Source organism: Pongo pygmaeus, chromosome 17, assembly GCF_028885625.2.
Source record: "Pongo pygmaeus isolate AG05252 chromosome 17, NHGRI_mPonPyg2-v2.0_pri, whole genome shotgun sequence".
NCBI classification, from domain to species: Eukaryota; Metazoa; Chordata; class Mammalia; order Primates; family Hominidae; genus Pongo; species Pongo pygmaeus.
The window spans coordinates 47,079,307-47,091,686 of NC_072390.2; positions in this window are offsets into that span (position 1 = coordinate 47,079,307).

A 12,380-nucleotide genomic window follows, 5' to 3' on the forward strand; every position below is an offset into this window, starting at 1 on the left:
GAAACCTCGTCTCTACTAAATACAAAAAAAATTAGCTGGGTGTGGTGGCACACGCCTGTAATCTGAGCTACTCGGGAGGCTGAGGCAGGAAAATTGCTTGAACCCGGGAGGCGGAGGTTGCAGTGAGCCGAGATTGTGCCATTGCACTCCAGCCTAGGCATCAAGAGTGAAACTCTGCCTCAAAAAAAAAAAAAAAAAAAAAAAAAAGAGAAAAAGAAAAAAAAATGCTGAAGGTTATTCTAGTGTATGGTGGTTTCCATCTTTTGGCTATTGTGAATAATGTTGCTATAAACAATGGTTTGCAAATGTCTGTTTGAGTCCTTGAAATTTAATTTTCATGATTAAATTTAAGTTTGTTTTCTGTCAAAGTAGTGCATAGGTGAGGTTGTATACTTCTTATTGCGTCAAAGTAACATTAGGTGGCATATAATGTCATTTTTTCTCTATTAACGATGCTAACTTTGACCACTTGGCTAAGGTGTGGCTGCCAAATCTCTTCTTTGTAAAAGTGCCTTTGTCTTTTTTTAATTAGTAAGTGATTTATGGGGTAATACTTTGAGATGGGTATACATAATTTCTCAAAAACCATTTACTCATTAATTTTAATATTTATTAATAATTCTTACCAGAGTCAATTATTATGTTGGTGGTAATTTCTCCAATTGAACCATTCCTTTTACATTTCTTAGTAGGCATTTTTCTATAAATAAGAGCTTTCTTCTCTCTTTCTTTAGTATTAGTAGTGGATTTTTCTTTATTCAATCAGTTCTAATTCATTGTTGCCAATATGATTTTTATTTTTCAAACTGTCCCAAGTTTGGCCAGTGGGAACCCCTTAAAACTGGCAAATGGAAACAATGAAAGTTACCTAAGAGGGTTGACAACTATAATGAGACAATATGCAATGTCTCAATTCTAGTTTACACCCAATAATGGTTATTATCATTTTAGTAGAGTTTTCATAGCTTGAAGCATCCATGTAATTGCTTTTAGCCAATGGCAGGTTTTTTTCTTTTCTTTTCTTTTCTTTTTTGAGACAGTCTTGCTCTGTCATCCAGATTGGAATGCAGTGGCACGATCTCGGCTCACTGCAGCTTCACCTGAGAGGCTCAAGAGATCCCCCCTCCCACCTCTGCCTCCCTAGTAGCTGGGACTACAGGTGTGTACCACCATGCCCAGCTAATTTTTGTAGAGACAGGTTTCATCATGTTGCCCAGACTGGTCTTGAATTCCTGAGCTCAAGCAATCCATACAGCTCCACCTCCCAGAGTGCTGGGATTACAGGTATGAGCCACCACACTGGGCAGTGACATGTGCTTTTGAGTACCCCATAGCTCCTGGTGTCACTGAGAGTCCTAGAAGTACAGACTGCTGGGGTTGGGAGTGAGCCTGGGGAGTATTCTAGTTCTATGGTTTTCTACCATGGCTCTCAGAATCCTTTTACTAGTCCACCATTAGTTCCTGAGCATCTTCTTACTTTCTAACACAAGAAAACTTGGTCTCACCATTTCTTTCCCTGCTCCAGGCTTAGAATCAGTCATTCCTACAGAGAGACTTAGTTCCTTTTGTGGAAAATAGTATTTTAAGACTACAGGCTCCTTCTTGCTACCAGGGAGCCATTGCCTCCATGCCACTTGTCGTTAGACTTTAGAGACATTAAAAATAACCTAGGGAGCTTTTAACAATTTTTATTCCTGAGAATTTCACTCCTGAGAAGATAGGGTAGATGTTCTTTCCCCTATTCCTCCTATTAAGTACAACTAAAAAAACCTGGACATTATACATATAAAACAAACATAAGAAGATTCTACAAAGTGAAGAGAAATTGGATTGGCTAGTGATCTCAGGGAACAAGGAATGACATAGTGGTGAGTTTCCTGGATTTTCTTTCTTCCTTTCTTTTTTACTTGAGCAGGAGTCATGTTAATATTGCCCAGGCTGGAGTGCAGTGGCTATTCATGGGAATAATCATAGTGCACTATAGCCTTAAACTCCTGTGTTCAAGCAATCCTCCTGCTTCAGCCTCCCAAGTAGCTGGGACTATAGGTGCCTACCAGCATGACTGGCTGGATTTTCTTTTTTGCCTCATATATTCCAGACATGGAGCTGAAGAAGCTGGCAATCAAGAAACACCAGTAGAGGCTGGGTGCAGTGGCTTATGCCTGTAATCCTAACACTTTGGGAGGCTGAGATGGGCGGATCACTTAAGGTCAGGAGTTCAAGACCAGCCTGGCCAACATAGTGAAATCCTGTCTCTACCAAAAAAAATACAAAAATTAGCCAGGCGTGGTGGCATGCACCTGTAGTCCCAACTACTCAGAAGGCTGAGATATGAGGATCGCTTGAACCCAGGAGGCAGAGGTTACATTGAGCCAAGATTGCGCCACTGCACTCCAGCCTGGGCAGACAGAGTGAGATGGTCTAAAAAAAAAAAGAAAGAAACACCAGTGGGCACAGCAGGAACAAAACAGAGGACTGCTTCTTCTAGCCAAAGGTTGAGGAAAAGGGTGGCCTAACAAAATAAAAGTCTTTTAGACAGTAGCTACATGATTCCAGCCAAACACCAAAGGAAAAACTGGCCCCTCTCCACCAAGGCCAGGAAAGGCGGGGTGGGAAATCTATACTTCCAACTGCACAAGGCTGTAACATGGAGCCCCAGTATCTCTACTAGGGGGATATCAGAGCAAGTTGAGTTGTAAGCCGGAAACTTCATCCTTGTTGGACAGTAGTGAGCCCACTATAGTGTCAGTGGAGACAATGTGGAGAGCCTGGTGGGGAGCTAGGACTTTCACCACTGCCCAGCAGTGACAAAACCACCTCCGCGCTCCTACCATGATGTCAGTGGAGGCTACCTGGAAAGAAGTAATGAGTCACTCCTACCCCTCCCAGGCAGGGAGGTATCAGTGGAAGCCTGTAGGGGAGTCTGAATTCCCACCCTCACCTACCAGTAATGAAGAGCCTCCACCTCTCAGGGATTACCAAAGGGAAAGTGGGCAAACTGGACTTCTACTCCATTTGGTAGTACAAAGTGGTGCTCTCTGCCTTCCTCTGCCAGACTAATGTCAGATAAAATAGAAAGTTAAAGAAGATCCAGATTATCAGAACCTAACACCCAACATGTCAAGGTTTCAATTGAAAATCACTCATCCTGCCAAGAACCAAGAAGATCATAAACCTAATTTAAAAAAATCATTAGGTGCCAGTATTGGCATGACAGAGATGTTAGAATTATACAACAGACCTTAAAGTAGCTGTCATGAAAATGACCCAACATGTAATTACAAACACACATGAAACCAGTGAAAAAATAAAGTCTCAGTAAAGAAATAGAAACTCTTAGCAAAGAGATAGAGAATATAAATAAGAACCAACTGGAAATTTTGCTAAAAAATGGAATAATTGAAATAAAAAACTCAGTGGATGGGCTCAACATCAGGATGGATGGGACAAAGGAAAAAAGAATCTGTGAACTGGAAGTAAGAATAGCAGAAAATTTCCAATCTGAACAACAGAGGATGATAGACAGAACAACAACAACAAAAAAGCCTCTGGGACCTGAGGGAGTATAACAAAAGATATAATATTCATGCATCAGAGTCTCCGAAGGAGTCTCAGAAAGAGGGTGGGACTGAAAAAGTACTCAAAAGAAATAATGGCTAAAAATTTCCCCAAATTTGGAAAAAGGCATAAACGAAGATACTGAAGAAGCCAAGCAAAACCAAGACAGGATAAACCCAAAGAAATCCATACCAAGACATATCACAGTCACACTTCCGAAAACTAAAGACAATGAAAAATACTTGATAGCAGCAGGAGAGAAAAGATACCTTACCTATAGGGGAGAAACAATTTGAATGACACTGGGTTTCTTTTCTGAAACCATGGAGGCCAGGAGGAAGTGGCACAACATTTTTTTTTTTTTTTGGCACAACATTTTTAAGTACTGAAAGAAAAGAACTGTTAACCCAGAATTCTAAATCCAGTAAAACTATCTTTCAAGAATGAAGGAGAAAGAAGACATTCTGAAATGAAGAGAACTTAAGAGAATTTGTCACCAACAGATCTACTCAAAGTACTGCTTAAAGGAAATTCTCTAAGCAGAAGGAAATGAGAAAAGAAATCTTGGACCATCAAGAAACAAGAAAGAACAAATGATAGAGAAAAAAATGGGCTATAAAACAAATCTCAATCAATTTAAAATAACTGAAATCAATTCTGATGCAAAGACCATGGAACATACTCTGTGAAACACTATTCTTTGCCATTTCAACAGAAATAGGTAAGAAGTGTCCTGATATTCCAATTCAAATTTAGCATATCAAGATAACTCCTTTTTACTATCTTTTGCTTTATATTTGTATCTTTTTTTCCATTACAGTGAAAATCTATATTCCTGATACCATTAATGGATTTCCTTATTTGTTTAATCCCACAATACACATACAATAATTTGAAAGTTATAATGCCCATATTACTCTAACAATAGGTCCACTAACTAAAGCATATGGTTACTTTACAATCCTTAGATCATGTCCCACAAAAATCAATGGTCAGAATATTATGTTCAAAAGTTACTTGAATTGATTCTTTTTTCTCTGAGGTTATTTTCCCTAACGTCTCTTGCCTCCACCCCATTACAGGTCACCAAATTTATTAGTTTCTGGTTTACAATTCTTTCTTTTTGGCAAAACCAATAATTTTATATATCCTTATGTTTTTCTTTTTCACTACATAAAAAGTAGCCTACTATAACTCTTTTTCATCTTGCTTTTTGAATTTAAAAATGTAACCTGAAAAATCATTCCATATCAGTTTATAGAAAAAGCAACTCTTAATAAATATTTGACAATTATAGTCCAATTGAATATTATCACTCAGGGACTAAAAGCAAAAACAAAACAAACAAACAAAACAGAAGGAAGAAATCCAAACATTCGGCATTTGAACTCAGCTATATGTGTTTATCCTCTCCTGTGTTCTATGAAAATTTTAACGCAGCTAACATCATGAGATACATTTTAGGCAAAAGGCAGGGCTGTCTAAACTATGGGGTAGCTTTTGCTGATAAAAGCTTTCATTTTAAAGCTAATGAGTCTTATATTGTTTGAGTTTCATTATTTTTTTAAAGATGTTAGTTGTTTTTTCCCTCCAAAGTGTTCAGGCATATTCTTTGAAGTATTTTTTAGCCTACCGTAGATTAGATTTTGTTTGTGTTTAACTCACATCTTTGGGAGTATCTATTTCTGAACAGTGAAATTTTTCTCTCATCATGAACTCTAGGCCTATCTCAAAACTCTTTTCATGGCTGGCTTGCCTACCCTGGAGACTCTTCAGGCAAAACTGCTTCATACAAGCCTCTCTAAGTAGCAGACCTTGTGGGAAAACATAATACCACTCACAGTTGGAGTGGCTAGAAAAGTAGTGATGACACTTGTGTAGTTTTGCGTGGGCTTGCTTTGCCTCAATTTTCAAAGCAAAAGAGCCAGAATTTACCAGTTGGATGCAAGGTGTGTGTCAATGAACAGGAATATACTAATTTATCATAGTTGCTTTAAAAACCCTGGGCAGAGCAAGGAAATGTATTAAAACATCCATAATTGCATCTTTAATTGAATTTAGAGACATAAACAAAGAACTTGATAAGACAGTAAAAATCAGGGATGTCACTCTATCCTGAACATCACTTGGTCAATTACAGGACCTTGCTATTTATGTAACATGATTACATTATACTTGTACAGCCCAAATGCAATGCTGTCAGTTTACTTTGAGTAGATGTTCATAAATATATACAGTAGTTTAACAATTAGATTCAGGGAACTAGTAGCTGTTTTATATTGATAATACAAACTTCTATTTATTTCATATTTTGATCCTTTCCTACATTAGTATAGTTGACTTCAAATATATTTTGGAGCTAAAATCCACAGCACCACATTTAAGTTGTGCAAGTTTGTTCAACTGCAGTCAGTAAAAGGTATTTATTTAGCCAGCATTTAAGTTACCCATAAAGCAGTAATGTGTGTGTGATTGTGTGTGTGCACATTTGGCCAAGAGCAGATGGGTTCAGAGTAATAACACTTATTAAACTCTTGCATTAAATGTATTATGTTCAAAATCTCATTTAACCTTGTTTACTTTTCTGCTGAGCAAACAGGCTTAGAGAGGTTAAATAACTTGTCCAAAAAATTGGACATGTCTTAACACAGCTCATAAGAGGTAGTACTGCGATTCCAAAGGCCTGAAGACAGCAAACACTCTGAGAGCCCCAGATGGGTCAGGTTGATGGCTCTAGAATGGATGCTCTTTACTCTTTACTATATTCATTACCATTATGCAATTCAAAGGATAATTGTTTCTTAGAAATGTTTGCACATAAATATGGCTGGTTCTGAGGAGCAAGTTTTGAGAGACTCAATCTCAATATATCGTATAGCTCAATTTCCCTGACCAACATGGAAGAAGAGGCCAATAAAATGGCATGCCTTATAGGAAAGCCAATGAACAAAAAGCAGAGGTGATTCGCCTCCATCTTTTTTTTACTAGAAGACTTTCCTAAAGTGAAAGATATGTATGTTCCAGGCAGGATGTAGTTATTTTCTCCTATTACACTTGTCCCTATTACAATTACAGTTACATTGCAATAACTTGTGGTAGTTATAATGTACTGTTCAAGTTATACCACCTCACTCTTATGTTACAACATTATTTGCTTAAGATAATGAATGGATATAAAGAAGAAACTAGTGCCCAGTACAATGTCTGTGACACACACATAAAAAGATATCTCCATTGGGCTGAAGCATGTGCTTGGGGAATAGAAAGATGGACTCAATAGTTGATAACAAGGAATCCAGCCAGGTGGATAAAGTTATTCAAGGAGTGTGATGACAGGCAGCAGGTAGGGGCAGCAGATAACACTTCTGAAAGTTGGGCTCTGTCAAGGTGGTTCATAAAGGGAGTGTAAGTAAGCTGGACAGGGCATGAGGTACACAAGTTTTTTTTTTTTTTTTTTTGAGATGGAGTCTCACTCTGTCACCCAGGCTGGACTGCAGAGGCATGATCTCTGCTCACTGCAACCTCCGCCTCCTGGGTTCACGCCATTCTCCTGCCTCAGCCTCCCGAGTAGCTGGGACTACAGGCACCCGCCAGCATGCCTGGCTAATTTTTTGTATTTTTAGTAGAGACGGGGTTTCACCATGTTAGCCAGGATGGTCTCGATCTCCTGACATCGTGATCCGCCCGCCTCGGCCTCCCAAAGTCCTGGGATTACAGGCTTGAGCCACCGCACCCAGCTGTGTCCACAAGTTTTGAAGCAAGAGACCTCAAGCTTAGAATCATTGATTTACTTATTCATTAAACATTAATTAAGTGCCTTTTGTGGGACAGCCATTATATTAGGTGGTATAAATACAAGATGAATAAAACATAGCCTCTTCCTTACAACCCAGCGATGGAAGCAAAATCTGAACAATTACGATACAATGGGTTGTATAGAATTGAGTTAAACACAAAATTTTATGAATCCAAGGAAGGTACATGACTAAAACATACTGGGAAGTCTTCAAAAATTAGGTAAATGAGGTAAAAGTTGCATCTTCCTTGAAAGGTTCCTAGAATTTGGCCAAGTTGAGAAGAAGGAAAAGTGTTATAGATACAGGAACAGCTTGTAAAAGAGGATGAAGGGATGAAAAAAGCACCTTGTATTTGGAGAATGGTAACTAATTCTAAGAGTTTAGAGTGTAACGTGTGTAGTGGAAGTGAAAAAATATGTAACTGTAATGATAACAAGATAGGTGTTCATAAAAGACTTTGAATACCATCCTCCAGCTGGCGGGGAGCCACTGAAACTTTTCATCATGGGATTGGCATTTGCTAGACATGCAATTACCATGAAACTCATCACAATAAAGCTTTAGGGCCTGTCACTTGCATGGATCCTTCCAAGAACCTGGGAAGATCCCAAGCAATGTATCCCTGTGGCCATATATCTTTCTAGAATTTGAAAAAGTAAGATATAAAAATCATTTACTTTACAGAGGGCTCCTCCAATTGGATAATATTCAGCCTTCTCAAAACTTGGATCTTCTCCTGGCATGATCTTTGGTTAAGAAAGATGTCCTTGGCAATGGGATGGAGGATGTCATGGAGGGGGAAGAGGCTGGTTGGAGGCTCTTACATATGTCCCAGAGATCATCAGAACTGAGCTAAAGCAGTGGCAGAGATGATCATGAGAGAGGGAAGGTTCTTAGGAGGGAGAATCAACAGGATTTATGAAAGATACACGAACCAAATGGGTGGAAGGAGTTCTTGGAAGACTCAGATTTTTAGTGCGTGCCTAGAAGGATGGTGTTACCATAACTGCAAAGTGGAGTATATGTTTGAAGGCTGAAAAGACACTAAATTGTCTTTGGTAGGGGGAGAGGATCATGACAGAGGAGTGGTCAATGGTGTTAACTACTTAAAAAAGAGATGGATTAAAATGAGGATTGTCTATTGAATTTGGTGATTAGGAAGTCACTGGTTACCTTAAGAAACAACAAAGAATGGATTCATTGGGTGATGTTAATAGAACTTAGTTTGTATCAGCAAGCAGATTATAGCATTCTCCGAGCACTCCTCACCACCCTCATGAGTTTCAAGGGCAGAACTTTGGGGAAAGGGTGAGGGATTATCTATCAAATGAAAGGACTCAGTGCAACTGAGGAGAGGAACATTCACTCTGTGGAAAAGGGATTCAGACATAGGGAAATGAAATGGCGACTCTGTAGTGGAGCTTGGGAACAAGGGCATATTGGGATTAAAGCCCAGTTGCTTGGACATAAGCTGCTGGAAGGACTAGAAGTTAAGCTGTGCTGATGCTGAAGCACTCCAGCATTGCTACAGCATGCTCCCAATTCTCAGGGTGAATATAAGGTTGTCTTTAGATTCCAGGGCATAGCCAGGCTTGCAGTTTCAGAGCAAGTGAGCTCAGCAATTCAGCAGGCAAGATGAGGGGATCAGGTAGAGCATCACAGGAAGAAAGAATTTATGGTGGTGGAAGGGATGCAAAGCAGCTTCTCTCCCCTCGATGATCTGGAATCTGAAGTCAGCACTTCCTAAACTCAGAGGGGAGATTCAAGCCCATTGCCCTTTATTTCCAACAATAGTACCATAGTCTTTTGAATTTATCATGTGATCATATTGAGGTATTAGGGAAGAAAAACTGGTGATTTTACTAAAAGATTCCTAAGGGGAATCAAGAAAGACACAGTATAGGTTTGGGGACTCTTCACTAAAGCACTCCTAGCAGCAAAAACCAAAAGAAACACAGCTGGAATCATTTTATGAATTGCAGGCAAATTGCAAGATTGAATTTAGTCAAGATAATTGGTTTTTAAGTGTGTCCTTTTCTCTTTCTCCTATCTGATATTATGAACATGAAGTCCTTTTAAGTGTCAATAATTTAAGTGTAATTTAATTTCTTTAATGAAATTGTTTAATAATTTGAGAACATAAGGATAGCTTTAGAGCAGCCCCAGCAGGAGAGGTGGTGGAAGCATTCAGCCTTTGAGGGGAAGGAAGGTGCTTGCATCTCTCCAGGGTGACTCTGGTAGATGCCTGTGGAGTCCCTTTGAAAGGCCTTCTGTTTCAAGTTCCCCCAGCTGAATGCAAGGGGACTGCATGCCAAATGCCATTCAGGAAAGTGTAATAAAACAGGCAGTAATCCGGTAGTATTGGATACAGTTCCTCTGCCCACAAACTCTAGGATTTAAGGAAAGTCGGAATATGGAAAACAGATTGGACTGTCAGCCCCAGAGCCTGGAATTGAAAGACATTCACAATCTACTTTTTGTGAAAACACTGAATCATATTCAGCTCTTGTTAACTTAAAAATATTACAAGTTTGAGTTTCTCTGTCACGTAATTTATGGAGCTAAACTTTTGGAACCTGGAACCAAGTAGAGGGCTTTATATATATCTCTATTAAATGTCATCTTGTGATTTTGAATGAGGCCAAGTTTCCAGGCTGTTCAGTGCTCTAGGAATAGAGATTCAGCTATTTAGTACATTGCCTATTTCTCCTAGCTTTGTGCCATTTGCAAATATTATAATTATACCATTGTCACCTTTATCCAAATAATTGAAAATGTGAGGAGGACAGAGACAAAGCTCTTCAAGCCCTACAAAATTTCCTGTGGGTTGGCATGGATTAATTAATGGGGGAAATGGAAGGAAAACAGCTTTTATGGAACATCTACCATGTTTCTGATACTACAAATAACTCTTCGCATACATTATCACATTTAATCTTTAATCAGAGTTACACAGCTAGCAAGTGCTGGACTTAGATTTTGATTCTACATCTCTCTAAATCATGCTGTTCTAGTAAACCTTATTGCCTCTAATTAATTGAAGTTCTTTACTTGGTTTTTCAACCTCCTACAAGTCTACCAAACTGTGTTTTCTTCCAGACCACATTTCTGCATCTTGTCCAAAGGAGATATCTGGCTGAAATCCGAGTTTGAATTTCTCTCAGAGGCATACTGAGAGCTGTGGTTTGAACCCAGGAAGATGGTCTCCTCCAGTGCCTTTTCTCTAGTTAGGCAGGCTTACTGTTCATTATAAAAGATGCAGGTACCCCAAGCTCATGATTCCGCTCCTATAAAGTAAGCCACTGCATGTGTGCAGGCATTACCTGGCCCTCATTGCATCACTTTGTGAGAATTGAGGCTAGAGTAACTGGTATGAATGCTGATCTTCTGGATACTACTATTGTTGTGAGTAATAAAATCCTTTGTCTCTGATCTGAGTATCATGTCTTTTTCTATGAAACTGTGGGAGGCTAACTTGTTAGCTTTCAATTAGATTAAAATCTCAAATAGAGAATAAAATGGCAGATGGGAGACAGGACTAATGTGTAGCTCCCACTTGGACAGGCAAAACAGTGTCTGGAGACTCACATTGTGAACTCTTGCTCCAAGAACCGCCTCAGGAACATACCAGGAAAACTGAAAGAACTCACAGACCCTTTGAAAGAAGCACTTGCTGCTGCAAATGCCATAAGATAGACGAAAAACTGTGAATTATCAAAGTGTGAGAGGGGGAAATGTCAACCTCTGAACACACATCTCCATGGGGAGAACCAGAAAATCTGAATCATGGGAATGATTCAACCTTACCTAGGCTGAAATGGGTTTAGGGAGCCAAGTGAAATACAGAAGTAGAAGAAGTGGGAAGAGCCCTGTAGGCACTCCCAGTCCCCAGCTTGAGCCCAGGGAAGCCATTACTGGCCTTATCTCACAGAGGTCCTTGGGGAAGGGAAGGCAGCCAGTGAAACTGGGGAAGGGCCATAGGGTGAAGGATGCTCCTTGCTGAACTTTGTAATAATTTTGACTGAGCACAAATTTTCCTGAACAGAATCTGGGATGGGGGTAGGGAATGAAGGGAAAGTACAGATATGAGTGCAGAAGTCACAACAGGCAGGCAGGGAGGGGTGAGGCCTGAGAGTCCTGCTTGCTTTCTCAGTGGGGAGGCTTACAGCCTCGGGCAAGATCTGAGCTCTGTTCACTGGCTGCCTTGGTATAAATTCTGCAGTTGGTGGTGGGGGTGGTGGTGGGGGGCACAGTGAGAGTGAGACTGGTCTTGCTGGCTGGATGGAAGCTGAGTGAGACTTGTCACTGCCAGCTCTCTCCCCCTTCCCTGGCAGCCTGTATGATGCAGCAGAGGCAGGCATAATCCCCCTGGGAACAATGGCCTGAGAACTATACTCCTATCCCCACAGTGGCCACAGCAAACCCCACCCAAGGATCGTCTTAACTCAGACCTCCCCAACTCTGACCCTGCCTGAGGGTTTTTCTCTACCTGCCATAGTAGCCAAAGACAAAAGACTCTTGGGAGCTCTATGGCCCCACCCATTGCCTGAAAAACCCAAGTATTCATCCTGGCCAATGTAGGGCAAGATTATATTCCCTTTTTACTACTACAGCTGGTGCTTTCTTGAAAGCACCACCTCCTGGCAGGAGGCCAATCAATTCAAGCCATTACAGCAACTCATAATAGAACCCTGCTCCAAAAATAGAGAAAAAACCCAGCTAATTCCATCACCTACTACACCCTGGCTAACCAGAGGTCCTGAGTCTGTCCACATGACAACTTCACTGCTAGCATAACCAGCATTTGAGAAAACCATCACACTAAACAAAACTACAAACAAGGACTCCCACAGAGTCCAGTTAACTCCCCTGCCACCTCCACCAGAGCAGGTGCTGGTATCCATGGCTGGGAGATTTGAAGATGGATCACATCACAGGACTCTGTGCAGACTTTCCCCAGCACCAGCCTGGAGCCCAGTAGCCTTGCTTGGTGGCTAGACCCACAAGGGCAATAACAATTGCTGC